This window comes from Manis javanica, chromosome 16, assembly GCF_040802235.1.
Source record: "Manis javanica isolate MJ-LG chromosome 16, MJ_LKY, whole genome shotgun sequence".
NCBI lineage: Eukaryota > Metazoa > Chordata > Mammalia > Pholidota > Manidae > Manis > Manis javanica.
The window spans coordinates 61,950,640-61,970,466 of NC_133171.1; the positions used below are offsets into that span (position 1 = coordinate 61,950,640).

At 39.9% G+C, this 19,827-nt stretch overlaps 1 long non-coding RNA gene across 1 annotated transcript in view; it reads left to right on the forward strand.

The window, feature by feature from the left end:
* The window catches only part of LOC118966978 (uncharacterized), a 50,785-nt gene extending 40,696 nt beyond the window's left edge, over positions 1-10,089 (forward strand). The window contains exons 2-3 of the long non-coding RNA XR_012126049.1: positions 5,899-6,027; positions 6,124-10,089. This is a non-coding gene — a long non-coding RNA (uncharacterized lncRNA). The remainder of the gene's footprint in view (positions 1-5,898; positions 6,028-6,123) is intronic.
* The last annotated feature ends 9,738 nt before the right edge of the window (positions 10,090-19,827 follow it).

Genomic DNA, 19,827 nt, shown 5'->3' on the forward strand with positions numbered 1-19,827 from the left:
TTGTCTGATTGCCGTGGCTAGGACCTCCAGTACTATGTTAAATAACAGTGGGGAGAGTGGGCATCCCTGTCTGGTTCCCGATCTCAGTGGAAATGCTTTCAGCTTCTCGCTGTTCAGTATAATGCTGGCTGTGGGTTTATCATATATGGCCTTTATTATGTTGAGGTACTTGCCCTCTATTCCCATTTTGCTGAGAGTTTTTATCATGAATGGATGTTGAATTTTGTCAAATGCTTTTTCAGCATCTATGGAGATGATCATGTGGTTTTTGTCTTTCTTTTTGTTGATGTGGTGGATGATGTTGATGGATTTTCGAATGTTGTACCATCCTTGCATCCCTGGGATGAACCCCACTTGGTCATGGTGTATGATCCTTTTGATATACTGTTGAATTCTGTTTGCTAATATTTTATTGAGTATTTTTGCATCTACATTCATCAGGGATATTGGTCTGTAATTTTCTTTTTTGGTGGGGTCTTTTCCTGGTTTTGGTATTAGGGTGATGTTGGCTTCATAGAATGAGTTTGGGAGTATTCCCTCTTCTTCTATTTTGTGGAACACTTTAAGGAGAATGGGTATTATGTCTTCTCTGTGTGTCTGATAAAATTCCGAGGTAAACCCATCTGGCCCCGGGGTTTTGTTCTTGGGTAGTTTTTTGATTACTGTTTCAATTTCTTTGTAATTGGTTTGTTTAACTTTTGTGTTTCTTCCTTGGTCAGTCTTGGGAGGTTGTATTTTTCTAGGAAGTTGTCCATTTCTTCTAGGTTTTCCAGCTTGTTGGCATATAGGTTTTCATAGTAGTCTTTAATAATTCTTTGTATTTCTGTGGAGTCTGTCGTGATTTTTCCATTCTCATTTCTGATTATGTTGATTTGTGTTGACTCTCTTTTTCTCTTAATAAGTTGGGCTAGAGGCTTATCTATTTTGTTTATTTTCTCAAAGAACCAGCTCTTGGTTTCGTTGATTTTTGCTATTGTTTTATTCTTCTCAATTTTGTTTATTTCTTCTCTGATCTTTATTATGTCCCTCCTTCTGCTGACTTTAGGCCTCATTTGTTCTTCTTTTTCCAGTTTTAATAATTGTGATGTTAGACTATTCATTTGGGATTGTTCTTCCTTCTTCAAGTGTGCCTGGATTGCTATATACTTTCCTCTTAAGACTGCTTTCGCTGCATCCCACAGAAGTTGGGGCTTAGTGTTGTTGTTGTCATTTGTTTCTATATATTCCTTGATCTCTATTTTGATTTGTTCATTGATCCATTGATTATTTAGTAGCATGTTGTTAAGCCTCCATGTGTTTGTGAGCCTTTTTGTATTCTTTGTAGAATTTATTTCTACTTTCATACCTTTGTGGTCTGAAAAATTGGTTGTTAGAATTTCAATATTGTGGAATTTACTGAGGCTCTTTTTGTGAACTAGTATGTGGTCTATTCTGGAGAATGTTCCATGTGCACTTGAGAAGAATGTATATCCTGTTGCTTTTGGATGTAAAGTTCCATAGATGTCTATTAGGTCCATCTGTTCTAGTGTGTTGTTCAGTGCCTGTGTGTCTTTACTTATTTTCTGCCCGGTGGATCTATCCTTTGGGGTGAGTGGTGTGTTGAAGTCTCCTACAATGAATGCATTGCAGTCTATTTCCCTCTTTAGTTCTGTTAGTATTTGCTTCACATATGCTGGTGCTCCTGTATTGGGTGCATATATATTTAGAATGGTTATATCCTCTTGTTGGACTAAGCCCTTTATCATTATGTAGTGGCCTTCTTTATCTCTTGTTACTTTCTTTGTTTTGAAGTCTATTTTGTCTGATATTAGTACTGCAACCCCTGCTTTCTTCTCACTGTTGTTTGCCTGAAATATGTTTTTCCATCCCTTGACTTTTAGTCTATGCTTATCTTTGGGTTTAAGGTGAGTTTCTTGTAAGCAGCATATAGATGGGTCTTGCTTTTTTATCCATTCTATTACTCTATGTCTTTTGATTGGTGCATTAAGTCCATTTACATTTAGGGTGACTATTGAAAGATATGTACTTATTGCCATTGCAGGCTTTAGATTCGTGGTTACCAAAGGTTCAAGGTTAGCTTCTTTAGTATCTTACTGCCTAACTTAGCTCGCTTATTGAGCTGTTATATACACTGTCTGGAGATTCTTTTCTTCTCTCCCTTCTTATTCCTCCTCCTCCATTCTTCATATGTTGTGTGTTTTGTTCTGTGCTCTTTTTAGGGGTGCTCCCATCTAGAGCAGTCCCTGTAGGATGCCCTGTAGAGGTGGTTTGTGGGAAGCAAATTCCCTCAGCTTTTGCTTGTCTGGGAATTGTTTGATCCCACCATCATATTTAAATGATAGTCGTGCTGGATACAGTATCCTTGGTTCAAGGCCCTTCTGTTTCATTGCATTAAGTATATCATGCCATTCTCTTCTGGCCTGTAGGGTTTCTGTTGAGAAGTCTGATGTTAGCCTGATTGGTTTTCCTTTATAGGTGACCTTTTTCTCTCTAGCTGCCTTTAAAACTCTTTCCTTGTCCTTGATCCTTGCCATTTTAATTATTATGTGTCTTGGTGTTGTCCTCCTTGGATCCTTTCTGTTGGGGGTTCTGTATAATTCCATGGTCTGTTCGATTATTTCCTCCCCCAGTTTGGGGAAGTTTTCAGCAATTATTTCTTCAAAGACACTTTCTATCCCTTTTCCTCTTTCTTCCTCTTCTGGTATCCCTATAATACGAATGTTTTTCCTTTTGTATTGGTCACATATTTCTCTTAGTGTTGTTTCATTCCTGGAGATCCTTTTATGTCTCTCTATGTCAGCTTCTATACGTTCCTGTTCTCTGGCTTCTATTCCTTCAATGGCCTCTTGCATCTTATCCATTCTGCTTATGAATCCTTCCAGGGATTGTTTCACTTCTGTGATCTCTTTCCTGACATCTGTGATCTCCTTCCGGACTTCATCCCACTGCTCTTGCATTTTTCTCTGCATCTCATCCCATTGCTCTTGCATTTTTTTCTGCATCTCTGTCAGCATGTTCATGATTTTTATTTTGAATTCTTTCTCAGGAGGACTAGTTAGGTCTGTCTCCTTCTCAGGTGTTGTCTCTGTGATCTTTGTCTGCCTGTAGTTTTGCCTTTTCATGGTGATAGAGATAGTTTGCAGAGCTGGTACAAGTGACCGCTGGAAGAGCTTCCATTCTTGTTGGTTTGTAGCCTTTTCCTGGGAGAATAGCGACCTCTAGTGGCTTGTGCTGGGCAGCTGTGCGCAGACAGGGCTTCTGCTTCCTGCCCAGTTGCTTTGGGGTTTATCTCCGCTGTTGCTGTGGGCTTGGCCTGGCTGGGGCTGTTCCTCCAAAATGGTGGAGCCCCGTTGGAGGGGGAGCAGGCAGGAGACTATTTATCTCCGTAAGGGGCCTCTGTGCTCCCTGCTGCCCTAGGGGTTAGAGTGCCCAGAGATCCCCAGATTCCCTGCTTCTGGTCTAAGTGACCTGTCCTGCCCCTTTAAGATTTCCAAAAAGCACTCTCCAAACCAAAACAACAGCAGCAACAATGAGAGAGGGAACAGAAAGAAAGAGAAAAAAAAAAGGAACAAAAAGGAAAAAACAAGCGATTTTTTTTTTTTTTTTTTGTCCTCAGGTGCCAGTCCCAGGCACCCGCTCACTGGTCCTGCTGCCCTGTCTCCCTAGCACCAGGGTCCCTGTCCTTTCAAGGCTTCCAAAAAGCACCCACCCACCGGTCCCGCAGGGAAGGAACGCTCAATATTCTTTGTCCTCAGGCACTGGTCCCACGCACCCGCTCACCAGTCCCGCCGCCCTGCCTCCCTAGCACCGGGGTCCCTGTCCCTTCAAGGCTTCCAAAAAGCACTCAGCAAAAAGAGAGAAAAAAAAGGGGAAAAACGCGCGATTTCTTCCGTCCTCAGGTGCTGGTCTCAGGCACCCACCCACCGGTCCCACAGGGAAAAATGCGGGATATTCTTTGTCCTCAGGTGCCGGTCCCAGGCACCCGCTCACCAGTCCCGCCGCCCTGCCTCCCTAGCACCGGGGTCCCTGTCCCTTTTAGGCTTCCAAAAAGCACTCGCAGAAAAGAGAAAAAAAAAAGGGGAAAAACGCGCGATTTCCTCTGTCCTCAAGTGCCGGTCTCAGGCACCCGCCCACCGGTCCCGCAGGGAAAAACGGGGGATATTCTTTGTCCTCAGGCGCCGGTCCCAGCCACCCGCTCACCAGTCCCGCCACCGTGCCTCCCTAGCACTGGGGTCCCCGTCCCTTCAAGGCTTCCAAAAAGCGCTCGCCAAAAAGAGAGAGAAAAAAAAAGGGGAAAAACGCGCGACCCCCTCCGTCCTCAGGCACCAGTCTCAGGCACCCGCCCCCAGGTCTCGCAGGGAGAAACGCGGGATATTCTTTGTCCTCCGGCGCCATTCCCAGGCACCTCCTCACCGGTCCCGCCACCCTGCCTCCCCAGCAACGGGGGCCCGTCCCTCTAAGGCTTCCAAAAAGCGCTCGCCAAAAAAAAAAAAAAAAAAAAAAAAAAACCGCTCCGGTTTCTCTCCACCTGCCGGGAGCCGGGGGGAGGGGCGCTCGGGTCCCGCTGGGCTGGGGCTTGTATCTTACCCCCTTCACAAGGCGCTGGGTTCTTGCAGGTGTGGATGTGGTCTGGATGTTGTCCTGTGTCCTGTGGTCTCTATTTTAGGAAGATTTTTCTTTGTCATATTTTCATAGCTCTATGTGTTTTTGGGAGGAGATTTCCACTGCTCTACTCACGCCGCCATCTTGGCTCCGCCTCCGAAACATTATTATTTTTCTAAACTATTTGAGAACGATTTTCAGACATTATGTCTTTTTATTTACAATCTTTTAGTTATATATTTCCATCATAATCTTTTTGTTATACACTTCAGTATTTATTTCTTAAAAGCAAGGGCATTTCCTTACCACAGCACAATTATCGAATTCAGGAAATTTAACACTGGTAAGATAGTTTTATCTAATAGAGTCTATATTAACTTTAAATAATGTTACCAATAAAATCCTTTATAGAAATTTCTCTCTTAAACTAAGGTCCATTCCAGGATCACATACGAATTTTATTTCTCTTTAGTTTCCTTTAATCTGGAGCAGTTTCTCAATCTTCTTGTCTTTCATGAGATTGATATGTTTTTGAAGAGCACATGCCAATGATTTTGTAGAATGTTCCTCAGTTTGTGATTAGACTATATTCAGGTTATGAATATTTGGGAGGAATATTACAGAAATGATGCTTCCCTTTATCACACCAGGATGTTTCCCTCTATTACATGCACTATCATTTGATACAGTTTTCCCCATTATTAGTTATGTTAGCTTTGATCACTTGATTAGGATTAGGTCTACCAGGTTTCTTTCCCTGTAAAATTATCATTTCCCCATTTGTATTTAATAAGTAATCTTTAAGGGAATACTTTGAGACTATATAAACATCCTGATTCTCATAAAAAATTTACTTATGTCCTTAACATTGGTTTCTGAGTTTTGCCTTGAGTCTATCATTCTGATGGTGGCCAAATGGTGATTTTCTAACTTTACTGTTTCTTCTACATTTATTAGTTGGCATACCATCGTAAGGAAAAATTTCACTTTTTCCATAATTTATTCATGTAAGTATCCAATGATTATAATAGTTTATTGTAGCTATTCATGCTCAAAATATCCCAGATTTGATCAGTGAAAGGCCCTTCAAGTTGGCTTCTGGATTCCTTTGAATTGTCCCCATCTAAGGAAGTTTCCGGTCTGAAAGGGCAAACAATCTGAACTCTGGCCTCCAAGATCGTCTAGGGGAAACTTTATTTCAATATGTCCTCCCCCACCCCCGTTACTTACTCTCTAGGGATTCCCCTCCGTTCAAACTACTGAACAATCCGTATCTCCAGATCAGCATTTTTGCAGTTTCAGGTTCTGATATCACAGTGCGGAAGCAGAAAACCACAACAGGATGCACCGCAAGCATCTTAAAACCATTCTGTTTAAAAAGAAAATCGACTCTTTTTTCAGTCGCCAAAGGAGAAAACAATTAAGGTACTTATTTTTCAGAGAGCAGGAAAATAGCCTCTTTATCCTCTTTGACCTGGAGGTCTGCCGTAATGTAATGCATGCCCTTTTCTTACTCTCCAGAAGCCATAACCGTCCACCAGGCTGTCACAAACCATTCCATTTGAGGCCATCCACTTGACCTTGAGGGACTCACCTGTATCGCCTCTGCTAGGACTGAGGAGACTGTGGCTGCGTTTGTAGGTACCACGGACTGTTCGGTCACTCTCGCTTTCCACAGCCACGGTCCCTCTCTCCAGGCTCCTCTTTGAGCCAAAAGCAGGATGTGAGGGAGTAAAGCAGAGCGTTGCAAATGCCGGACGAATTTCTTCAGGAGACAGTCGGGTTTTATATAAGCTTCTTTCCAAGAGTTAGAAATCTGTGGCGCAAACAGGAACTTTTTCATATTTTGCATTTCAGCAAAACCTTGTGACATCAAACACTGCACGGTTCTCAGTTGTGCTCAATCCCAAAGCTGCTGGCTGCCACTCGTCTCCACGGGGCCCTAGCCCGCTCGCAGAGGCAGAAAATCCTTGCGGCTCTCTGTGAAGTCAGTGGGGCCCTGAACCTCCGACGAAAACTCAACCTCACCGGCGACCCCGAAGAGCTCAGCCAGTCTGTCCAACGACGGAGAGAGCAGAGAGGCCCTCTGAGGCCATGACAGTCCTGGGTAAAGTGAGCCAGTTCTCTTCTGGGACAGGCCTACCTCTCTGGAGAGAACTGGAATTCTGTTTCCTGATACCTGAAGGAAGCAACGGAAACATGTGGACGTAGACTCACCCTACACACCTCCTTTCTAGTCCCATTTTTCTTGAGGATGCTTCTTGCCTCTTCCCCTCCTTTTCCTCTCGTTCTTTCTCCACCTTACCTCACCAGCCTCTTGCCTCTCCCACGAGCTGGCACACTGCTCTTCCCAAACCGTGTATGCCGCAGTGACGTTTTCCCAGGAGCTCAGTGCACTCCGAGTCACTTCCATTTTAATCTGGGTTATTGAATTCACGCGTAGCTGATATTTTAACTTGCACATCACCTTTCCTTCCCTGTGCTCCCTGTTCAGCTTTTCCCCAGCACAGGCTGAGGCCTGGTTTGGTTGGGGCAGCTGCATGGCTGCCGGTAAACTGTGAATAAATGCATGCTGTTCCCTGAGCCAGAGAAGAATCTGTAAGAGAATCTAAAATATTTTTGGAGGAAACCATCCAGAAACTCAAATCCAAATTTACTATTGGACCAATTTTGGCTAATTGTTAAAAGCCTCGACTCTTTCCTAATCGGAGAGTGAGCTTTGAGAACCTGTCCAGTCATACGCAAGTTTTATTAAAATTCATGTTGAAGGTGATCCTCTGTTGCCATTTCCTCATTCCAGAGATAACTGTTTCTAAAATTCTGAAAACCCTTGAAATTGATTCTACCTTACTTAACAAAAGGAGTCCAATGTCCTGGCACTGCCGAGTTGTTACAAACGTTTCTTATGACCACAGATGGGTAAAAAACAGTTCTTGGGCACCAGTCTGTAGAGGACAATTTGAAAAGAACTAATGAAGAGAGTATGTACTGGAGGCCAGGAGGTATCCAAGGATATCCTTTTCTGGTTATTTAAGTTGAGATTTAATTATTATAAGGTAAAATACATAAAACTTAACTCTTAAAAGAAAACTTAATTCTTCAGCTTGATGGGTTAATTCCATATGCATACATTTGTGTAATCAACACTCCAGACAGAGGTACACAATATTTCTGCTCCCTGCAGCTTCCTTGTGCCTCATCACAATACCACTCTCGGACCTCTACCATCATAGATTAGTTTTTCTTGTGTTTTGAAATAATACAAATAAAATCATATAATTGTTAAATTAACGTAAGACAGATTAACAGGAGAAAAACTAATTGTGTATGTATAGGAGCCCCATAAAATATGAGACCCAAAGAAGTGACCAAAGTAGGAAGCTTTAAGTCTTTCAGACAAAGAAACAATAAATCTGTGAAGAACTGAGAAGACAAAGTAGTTTGGGTTTGGGGTAATAAATTAGTGAAGAAATTTCAAAGGATCATGATGTTTCTGCAATGAGAGACGTGGCTCAGTGACAGTGTGCCCTTTCCTTGTGAAAGTGTTTGAAAGCACACACAGGCATCTGCCTTTCAAGATCTCTAACAAGCATGTTCTTTTATTCTTTTAAAAATATGTTTTGCATACTCGCATGGAAATAAACACGTTATCCGATAGATTGCCTTTAAATGCTTCCCGTATCTACTTCCTGGGTCTGCAACACCTTCGACTTTCTTCAGTCCTAAGTAAGAAGCACATTAACATGCCCAACAAATCTCTGTTCCATTTAGCCTTGCCATTGAAGATCAAGAGAGAAAAACAACCGAAAGAAGAGCCTCGATAATTTCATTTTGAATCCTCTTAGTTTTCTGAACAGTGTTTGCGTATCTTTCTGTTTTTATCAACTCTTTTGCTCTCTTTCTTCCTCTTCTACCAACCCGTCGACTGCCTCTCAAGATTGGATTCTATTTTCACATATGGATTTCAGCTGAGCCCATGTCTTTTGGTTGAGTAAGTGGGTGATAGTGGACAAGATTAGACACTAATAACCTGGCCACACAAATGAAAACTAATATTTTGAAAGTATGACTAAAGTAAGGGTGTTTAACTCACTGAAATAGCTCAGTTTGGAAAGCGTTAGACTGAAGATCTGAGGGTCCCTGGTTTGAACCTGGGTTTTCACAATTTGGTATTTTATCAACCCTATACACAACAGGTGTGCCCTAATCTCGAAAGAGTATATAAAAATGAACAACTTTTACTGCTTTTTGCAAATCCGATCAAGGAGTGTACACACATATATACTCACACTGGTTAAAGTGTTATCTAACAGTGAACGACTACTCTGTTAAGTGTATATATGTGGATGTGGTATAAGCAAGGACAATTTTCCAATCAGAAAAACCTTAGTTTGTATCTTGAGTCCACACCATTATTAAACTGCTGGAATAAGTTGAACATCATTGAACTTTTAAACAATTACAAGATTACCCTGAGTTTTCTTGTTGATCCTTCAGCCTTGCACCTTTGTCTAGAATTTGCACATCTTAAGTTATTTTCTGTTTGGGTATTCAGGAAAGAATGAAAACTAGCATTTCTATAAGAATTCTTCCGTTGAACATTCACACGAGGATCTAGAATACTGAAAAATGAAAAGAAATGGATGATAACTGTATCTCAAGACTAAATACAAAACCCCATTCTCCCCCTTTAACTTCAACGTCTCTCTTGACCTTCTTTGTTAGGGATAATAGGTCATTCTTGAACTATTGTCATTTTGAACTGTTTTCTTCTTTTCAAATTACTGTTTTCAGTTCCACAATGTCTGTTTTCCACTGACAACTCCTCGACACTGTCAGGAGACAATAATCTACAGTACTTTAATGTTAGAACTGCATCAAGTTACAAATGGAAAATTGGTACAAAATGAGAAGGAACATCAGGGGAGGGACATCAGCTGTACTGAAATTTGGAATTAGACTCTTTATCCATTGGTCACCTAGTCTCAACTCAGTAGCTTGCATTTTATTTCATTGAGAAATATCTGATTGGACAAAGAGCATCACTGTGTGTTTTATTGCCTAAAACAATTGCTGATCCCTTAGATTCTATGGAAGTGGAAGATCTATCGTAATTCCCAAAACATCATAAATCTCCCATTCAGTATCAAAAAAATGAGGCCAGTGATGCCTATATAAAAAAAAGGGGTTCTGTAAAGCTCAAAGGAGGTCATGTACATGAATGCATTCTGTCCAGTGTATACATAGTGAAACTGTCAGACCATGCTCTGTATTCTCTAGCTCTTGGATTCTCCCAGAACAGCACCTGAACACCTAAACAGCACCAAATGATAATGTCTTCTGTAGCCTGATCAGCCCAATAGCAACATAATAAAGCCATAAATGAGAGTCATTTTTGTTATTTTACATTTTCTTGTACTTACATTAAGAAATAAAAATAAAAAAGTGATATTAATTTAAAAACATATTTAAATAAGGTGGCATTTCCCAAACCATAATTTAACAAATAATTAATCTTAAAATTATTAGTGATATATTTTACATTTTAAATGTTATAGCAAGTCTTTGAGATCTAGCATGTATTTTACACTTAAAGTATATCCCAATATTTGAAGTGTTAAGTACTTAATATGGCTCATGGACATTTTGGACAGTGTAGGGTTAAACATGTACTTTGTATTTTCAGATTTTCTGAATGCAGCACACGAATGTGTTCTATCTCTAAATTTAGATGTTCAATTTCTTAGAAGAATTCTGTAATAAATAACTCAATAGGTTGAAGATGGCTATAGATATTTAATTTTTTAAAAGTTCCCACTTTGATCACTGGGCAAACAGAAAAATAAAGCACATCTTCTTTTATGAATTTCTAAGAATCCAATAAATATCCACTTTTCTCCAGGTAATACATCATGACCAGCGTTCTTCAAACTTTCCTAATATTGGAAAGCATCAAAAACCTTATATTTATGACAAAAACAGCCAAGATAATCCTCCTCAGCATTTACGCACACACACACACGTACACACCATCGGTTTTGTGTGTGACACTTCTCTAATCCCTCCCTCAGTGAAAACTATAATTTATTGTTTTTGATTTTATTCTAAAAGTTCCATGAACCAAGTAAATAAAAAACTCTTCCAGATAAATCATATATTTTTCCAATTTCAAAAAGGGATTGGTGCCATTTTATGAATATTGACCAAAATTCATCTATGGGCAAACCAGAATGAGAAAGAATTAACTACTAGAAATCTAGTATCAGGAAATGGGTTTTCTTGTAGCCTTTTGTAGTTCAATGAACACAGTCTTCACCATACCAGGATTTAAGAAAGTCTAGGAGCAAAGTTATTTTCCTATGAATATCACTAATGAGTACATCAATTTTCATTTACCCTCCACATACTTTTGTTTAGCAATTACAAATTCCACGCTGGAGACCAGGACGCTGGCCTGAGTTCTCTGTGTAACATCCTCACAAGGTTGTGACACATATACTTTGAATTTAATATAAGCAAAGCTAGCTCATCTTCTTCATCTTCCAATCTTCCTGTTCCTAAAAGAATTTTAAAAATCTTCCCCTTTCTGCATTTCCCTCTGTTTGATAATGGTGGTTCCCCCAACCCAAAGAAACATTTTTTCCCTTTAACCCTTAAGTCTTGCGGCTCTTTACCTTCTATATCGTTCTCGTAATTCAACACATCTCCCCATTCCTGAAGCAGTTATTTCATTCGTGCCTTATGAAATAGAGATTTGGGACTGTTGGCAGGGTCTCCTAAATTAGCTGGGTGCTTAGATGAGATCTTTACAATGAAATGCCGAATGCATCGCCCTAGGGTTTTTCTTCTGATCATGGCTTTCCTCCGTCAAATCCGGTCCTTGATGTTCCGACGGAGCAAATAACAAATTACCATGAAGCGTTTTAGGCAGGAAAAAAAACTGAATCCCAATATTGTGTCTCAGGTTAAGATATCTGGAGGAAATTAAAAGGGCTGAAAACTGGGACATGATTGATTCCTTGCCAAGCGTTAATAGGAGACCCTAACCAGTTTTAAAGCCACAATGGAAAATTTCTGTGGTTATTAACGTGACACGTTTCCAATCTTTTGCCTTCTATTTCTAGTTCTGTACTTTAAAGATTCAGTATAATTCTTTGATTCCTAAAGGTCTCCTGCCCAAAATACCCCTTATCACTCACTGAACACACTTACCACCACTTATTGTCAAATAAGTATAAAACTGACACTTTCAGGCAAGGAGGTGTGGCTCAGTGGTAGAGCTATACTTTGCGTGTGTGAGACTCCGCGTTCAACCCCCGGCTCCTCCAAGTTTTTAGTAGGTGTGTTCTTTTTCTTCTGACTGACCCCCTTTCAAACTCCCACTTTTTTCTGTTCTATCTCTGCACATAGAGAAAATAAAAACATAACCCAATGGACTCCCTTGAATTCTCTTACCTTTTGCTCTGACACTCGACACCACCTAAGGCGACTGCGAGAGCCGAAGGGAGACAAAAAGGAAGAAGGAGAAAGAACCAGGTCCTAACGGCATCTCTTGAATGCGAACAAAAGCGGACATGGTAGCAGGCAGTTCACAAAATAGGTCGCTCCTATTTTGTACTGTTGTTAAAGAGACGGAAAGACGACGACGACGATGACAACAGAACAACGCCTCCCTATGTACATTTCCCTCGAATTATTTTTTTGGGTGGGGCTGAGCCTAGATGACATTTATCTAACGTACAATTGTTAAATAAATGAAAAGACGGTCATAAGAATATGAAGACCTTTGCCCTATAGAGACAACCCCAACTGACCTAGGGGGTCATGGACAATCGGGACAACCTGAGGGTCATAACTAGGTTGTTCTCAAGGTAAGCCTCAGCAGCCAGCTGTCTTTCTTTACTTCTCCACATCTAGTCTTTCACCAAGTCTTCCTTCTAAATGTATCTTGCTTCTGCCTGCCTCTCTCCTCTCCTCTGCCACTACTCTTTCCCAAGCCACCATCACCTCTCACTGGAGTACAGAAGCCTTCTAACTAGGTTTCCACTCTTCCCCAGTCCTTACCACAGTCCATTAGTCATTCTGTAGCCACAGTGATCGTCTTTGAACATAAATCAGATCTAGTCAGATTACAGGGGGAAAAAAAAAGTAGGCACTCAGGAGAGTGACTGGCTTCAGAAATCTGCTTGGCTGCTGACTGGTAGTGTGCCCTGGGATCAATTATTTGTTTCAGGATGCTTTTTTTTTTGAGGGAGGTAATGTCAATCCATGTATTTTCTATTATCCACTTGTTCTCTCCAGGCACTTATGAAAACATTGAGTGGTATGTTAGTCAGAAAGGACACTGAACAAGAGACTAAGGGGCAGAAGGATGACTGAGAATTTAGGAGTGTAGTGAGCAGACTCCAAATTCTAGGTCCAAGTGCAAAGCAGTATTTCAGGAGACTTTGGGAGTTACACAAAAGAGCCCTTGATTTTTCTGTGGATGAAGTAATAATGGGCACCAGGAAATTTATTCTACCAAAACACCTGAGGTCCCATCAAGCTATTTGGATCTTTGAATGAGAAACCCAAGCTTGAAGTCTCCAGGCCCTATGACAAAGACTGCAACCATTTCTCTCCACCCTCAAGGTTAGGACTCTGGCTGCCTCTCCAGCCCTACCACTTTGGCCAATTCTCTTGTTTAGGATCAAGTAGTTTAAATCTATAATATGAGTGAATTGTAATTAAAGTGTCTTCTCAGGTTAAGTCAAGCTTGTGCTACTGACAGAGACTTCTTTGTGGCTTTCTCCTTGGAAGAAACCCTGCATCTACCCACCTTCTGTTCTCCCATTTGTACCCTCTGCTCCAAGCCTAAGCCATTGCATTTTTTGCCCTTAACTCTTATAAACCTTTTATTGGGCGGTGACGTTGGCTTTTCCCACTCTTTGTGCTTCCAAGAATCGGATGTGAATAATACAGTAGCCCACTGCAAGTGTGGCTGAAACTCTCCAAAAAGAAACGCAAATTTCAGAGGTTTGCTTCTGTGGGAGAAAGTCTAAGGCACTGAAGCTCACATAGTCTCCAACCCTTGACCGTGAGATCGAAGTCCTGACACCCGAAGCACTGAACTGTTTAAGGACAAGGTAACTGCACTTCTGAAAACCATTTAAGGTAAAAATACTTGATTACTGTCTTACTTTCTCTCTTTTTTCTGTCTTGTAGTACAAGCTCAGCACACTAAAAAACACTCACTCCGACCTACACCTGAAGTGCTGAAGCCCAGAGACAAGATGATCCCGTTTCCACAGGGATCGCTCTCCTACCGCAACCGCATGGGGATCCCAACTCTGCGGCTCCCCTCCGCGGCCAGGGAGGGCCCTGCACCCCCAACGCCCGAAAATAAGCTCGCCCCCAGGCGGCCTCCCAAGTCCCAGCGCCAGGAACCCCGGGGCTCTCTGACAACCGCGGCAGCCTCGGGCGCAACAGACCGCATCTTCCTGCGGTAAAGCGCTCTCAGCCGCCTTCCTGCACCGGGAGCCGGTCAGCTCGCTTCGCCCTCCCACCGAGGAAGCGCAGCGCCACCGATACCCGGATGCTGGCCGGGTCCGCGCACGCACGTCTTGTGCCCGCGCCGTGCCGTCGCCCACTTTCAGCTCAGCCTCCTCGGGTGCCGCGGCAGCCGCGCCGGCCACGTCTCCGCGTCCCTTTTCCTGGGCACTGCCTGCCCATTTTCTACTCCTCCTACTCGCTCCCTCCGGCTGTTAACTTATCCTAGTAGTTTAGCTCACTCATTTCCTCCCTGAATCAGAATCCAGCCACTTACCAAGCACTCACGCTTCTATTTTTGTATCTGCCCATGCTACTTTTTGTATGCTCCTGACAGCCTTTGTGGACAAAGGAAGTTGTAAGAAGGGAGAATGAAAATGAAAAACAAAACAAAACTTTCTTACCCACAGAAAAGTTGCAAAAATAATACAAAGAATTACCATGACCATACACACATTACCCAGATTTACCAATTTCAATTATTTTGCGACATTTGTTCCTCCTCTCTCTCAAACTGTAAGCACACATAGATTATTTTTTCTAACCAATTTCAGAACAACTTGCATACCTTTATATCTTATCTCTAATAATTCAGTATGTATTTCTTAAGGGAAGGGATACGGACCACATTCAAATTTCACCAATCATTCAAAAAATGTCCTTTAGAGCAACTTTTCCCCCAGTCCGGGATGTGGGCAGGATCTTAAGAGTTCATTTAGTGTTTTTGTTTGTCTAGTGTCCTTTAATCTGAAATGTTTCTTAACTTTTCTTTATTCAGGGCATTGACAGATTTTGAAGAATTCAGGCCCGCTGTTGAATAGAATGCCCTTCATTTTGGGTTTATCTGATGTTTCCTCATGATTAGATTGAGGTTATGCACTTTTGGCAAAAATATAAATAATGTTGTGTTCTCAGTGTATCACACAAGGTTTTTTCCTTAATTGGTGGTGTTAACTAAATGCAGTCTTCCCACATTCAGTTAGTTTATAATCTGTAGGGACATAATTGGGGCCATATAAATGTCCTATTGCTCATTTAAATTTTATCCATAGTTTTAGAATTGATTAAAGAATTTTTCCCTCAATCAGTCATTGCTATTATGTAGCACAATGGTGATATTATTCTTTAAATCTAGTCTCCCACGTTTATTTTTCATTCTTTTTAAAATTGAGATACAATTGACATGTAACACTATATAGAGTTTCAGGTGTACAACATAATGATGTTATTTGTCTATATTACAAAGTGATCACCAAAATAAACCTAGTAAACACCCATCACCACACAGTTACATATTTTTTCTTGTGATGAGAACTTTTAACCATACAGTATTACTAACTATAGTCACCATGCTGTCCCATACATCTCTAGGGCTTATTTTCTTCCACATTTATTCATTAGTATATTACTGTTAAAAAGAAACCAAAACAAAGGCTACAGTTTGAATATACCCCTCTGCCAAACATTCAATACCATAACCAAATTTACCACAACCAATCACATAACCAAAACTTAAAACTGTCCTGATTTCTCCAAAATGCTGACTCTGAACTTAAAGTTTAAGATTTCTTCATGTCAGTGTGACTGTATAGCTAGCTTCCTAGTCAATCAGCTACAAACAAGCTTATGCAGTAATACTACCATAAATGAAATGTCAGTTTCTAGTAGCCAATCATAACAGAAAAAAAATGTACTTCCTCATTTATGCTTTACAAACCGAGCTGTTACAGCTGAGAGTCAAGCTTCTATGACTTCTGATTTTGAAATCTCCCTGCTCATGAAGAATTTCTTACTCAATAAAATATTCATATCAAGTAAAGCTCTCTGAATTATCTTTTGATTCTGTAAAGTAACAAGTTCTGTCTTATTTATTTACTTACTTGCAATAGTTATGAGATAAAATAATCTTATTTTATTCAGTGGGTTAAATCCTTTTTCTTTATTAATTTGTCCTATACTCAATATGTCCTAGATTTTGCTAGGGTGAGCCCCTTTGGGCTGGCTCATGCATCTTTTTAAGACAAGTCCACATCTTTTTATTGTTTAAATCATTTCCTAACCTTTTAGCACAGCAAGCTATTCCAGACTCATCTTGTACTTTCTCTAGCTCAGCCCTGGAACCAGTGATTCCTCCAAAAACATTTGATTTCTTTTAGTAAAGAATGGTGCTAAGAAATCAAGACACAAGACTAAGTTTGCTAATTTTAGCTGGGATGCCACTGCTTCCAGGGAAAAAACAGCAGAAGTGACAATTTCATACTGTTTAATCATGAATTTATGCTGGCACTTCTGATAGTTTCAAGGTGCTCTGATGCTGTCAGTCCAATCATCCATGTGGTAGGCATAAAATGTAAAAAAAAAATTTGTTCAACACATCATTTTAGTTATGCTGAAAATCAAGAGGAACCAAATGATTTAAATGACAGTCTGTCCCTTAAATTGGTAAGAGGCTGACAGAGTGAATGTACACACCACCAACAATCGAATTCAGAAGCTGGTACCTGTTTAACGAGTTTGAATCTGTCTGAAACCGAAAGAGTTTTAGAGGATAAATAATAGCATGACTTGGCAATTGCCGCACTGGAATCTGAGCTCTTTGTCAATTCACTCAGATTTTCATGGAAAGCAAGAATATCAGGTTCAAATAATGGCCACATTTCTCCCTTGCTCCAATTTTCATACTTCTTATTTCTTTCTTTTGTTTCACTGTTGTTAATCCTTGGGTAATTATAGGGAAAGAAGAGGTCATCTTTATCAAAGAAATAAGTTGCTTTCTTGCTTTCTTGCCTATTTCTTCTCTAGTCCTAAAAAGTTGAGAAGTGGATGTAATGGTCAAGTTCAAGCTGAGGAGGCAGGAGCGACTCAGGTTGGTGGGCTTTTGTGTCAAAGATGTACTGCTCTGTCCTGTCTTTTTCTTATTCACTGGGTATGGATTCTGAACCAATAGAAGCAATTGGAGGACTGAGCAACTTCTTTGTTCTATTTGTGCTGAACTCACACTCCGGTTGCTCCTATGTCTCCCTCTATATTTACTCCCAAGAAGGTCACCAGCAGCTCTGATAAAAGCTCAGTGTTCTAATTTCAGAGTTCCTCTTTGTTGTGTAATCCACTGCATGTGAAGGCAAATATGTGGCCTTCTCGTGTTGCCCTGTGGGAAAAGTTGGGCATAAGGGGCCAACACAAAATATTGTGGGGTTTCTGCTTTTTGCTGTAAGTAATATACTATCTATGGATCTTTTATTCTTCTGTTCTTATATAGAACTGTGACAGGTGAACCTGTTAGCTTTCTAGTAGGAAAGCTTTTGGACTTAACAGGGAAAGGAGCAATTCCTAAAGTATAAATGAGCCATCTTTTCCAAATGCACAAGTGAGGCCAACAATGACTATGTAACATAGTGTTGAAAAGGTCAAATGAGATATACATATCAATGCATTTGGTAAACTCAAGGGCATAACACAAAAGTTAATTACTGGCAAATCATGACCCCAAATTCATCCAAAAATAGCATCTAATCACATACCATCTCTCTCATATTCTAGAAGGGTTAAGCATACATGTGACATATCGTTAGAATTTCTGAATTAAGTATAATGTGCATGAGTGTGTTCTGTATCTTGAAAAACCATGCTTGAATCCCTAAAAATATTCTGTACTGAAAAACTGTCTAACATCTTCTACACAAGTGAATGTTCCAAATGGTGCTGTAGGTTTATAGACTGGCTATTATCACAGATAATTAATAAACAATTCCAATGGTGTTTATAAGGCAAGCAGAAGAACAAAAACTCCTTAATATGAATCCACGAATCCAACAGATATCCACATTCAGCTAGGTGGATTGCAAAGAAATGTCCCCTGGTAACTTACAATTAACTTTGTGATTGTGTTTTTATAAGATCAAAGAGCTAAGTACATTTTCCTCCTTCCACCAGCATTTTTATACATGCACATACACAAACTCATTCATCAGAGCTTGAAGATCTTTGTGTTTGATACTTTTCTAGTCTCTTCTCCAGTGAAGCCCATCCCTTCTCTCTTTCTTATTATCCTATTCTACCAGTCCTATAAGTCAACTGAGAAAAATTCTGCCAGGCTAATCAGTTTCTGTCAGTTACAAATACTATTTTGTAGACTCAATGGTATTTTTGCAAAAATAGTAAGAGCTCACAGTTAGGCAAAGTAGGATGAGAAAAGGAAAACAGCCACTAGAAATGTGGTACCATAAATGGAACTTCTCTTATTTTTCAGGAGCGTAAGATTAACCAGTATAGACACCAGGGCTCAAAAACAGTCTAGCCATGAGCTCATTTATTTATAGTATCATTAATGAATTCCTAACCCCAAAGTTTCATTTCTGGTAGTATATCTGAAGGAAATGAAAACATGATGTTGAAGAGATGGCTGCACACCCATGTTCAAGCAACATTATTTACAATACCCAAGGCATGGGAACAGCTTGTATCCTTAGATGGCTGAGTGGACAAAAAAGTTGTGGTGTACGTATGTATATTAAAATACTAATCAACAATAAGAAAAGAAGGAAATCTTGTAATTTGTGATGACATGGATGGACCTTGAGGACAATATGCTAAGTGAGGTAAGTCAGAGAAACACAGATTCCACATGATCACACTTGAATGTGGAATCTAAATAACAACAAAAACTAACAGAAATAAGGAACAGATCTGTGACTACCAGAGGTGGGGAGTGGATGTGGAGGGATTGGATGAAGGTGGTCAAAAGGTACAAATTTCCAGTTATAAAATAAATAAGTACTGATGATGTAATGTACAATATGTTGACTATAGTTAACACTGCTGTGTGGTATATTTGACAGCTGTTAAGAGAATAACTCCCAAGAGTTCTCATCACAAGAAGAAAGAACATGTAAAAAAAATTTTCTTTTCTTGTATCTATATGAGATGATGGATGTTAACTATTATTGTGGTAATAATTTTATAATATATGTAAACCAAGTCATTATGCTGTACACCTTAAACTTATACAGTATGATATGTCAATTATATCTCAATAAAACTGGAAAACAAAACAAAACTTGTTGAGTTTGTTTATGGCTCAAGATACATTTTATCTTGTTATATGTTCTGGTGAACTTGAAAAAAATGTGTATTCTGCTCTTGTTGGGAAAATGTTCTGTGTTGATTGGATTCTGTTGGCTAATGGTATTTTTGAGTTCTTCTATATCCTTGATCATTTTCTGTTTAGATGTCCTATTAATTATTCTGAGAGAGGTTTTGAAATTTTAAACTACAATTGTGGGTTTGTCTATTTTTCCTTTCAGTTCTATTAATTTTTTTCTTCACATATTTTGTACTCTTGCTCGGTGCATATGTATTTGGGATTGCTATGCCATCTTAGTGGATGGACACTTTTTGTCATTATATGATATAAATCATTATATGATTTCTGTTTCTGTTAATTTTCTTTGTTCTGAAGTTTATCTGAAATTGATATAGCTACTCCTTTCTTTATGTTAATGTTTGCTTGATATGTTTTTTCCATTCTCTTGATTTCAACCTGCTAATGGAGTTATATTTGAAGTGCGTTTCTTGCAGACAACATAGAGTTGGGTCATATTTTCTAATCCACCCTGTCAATATCTTTTAGTTGATGTATGTGGGCTATTTACATTTAATATAATTATTGATAAGTTAGGGCTTAAATCTGTATTTTAT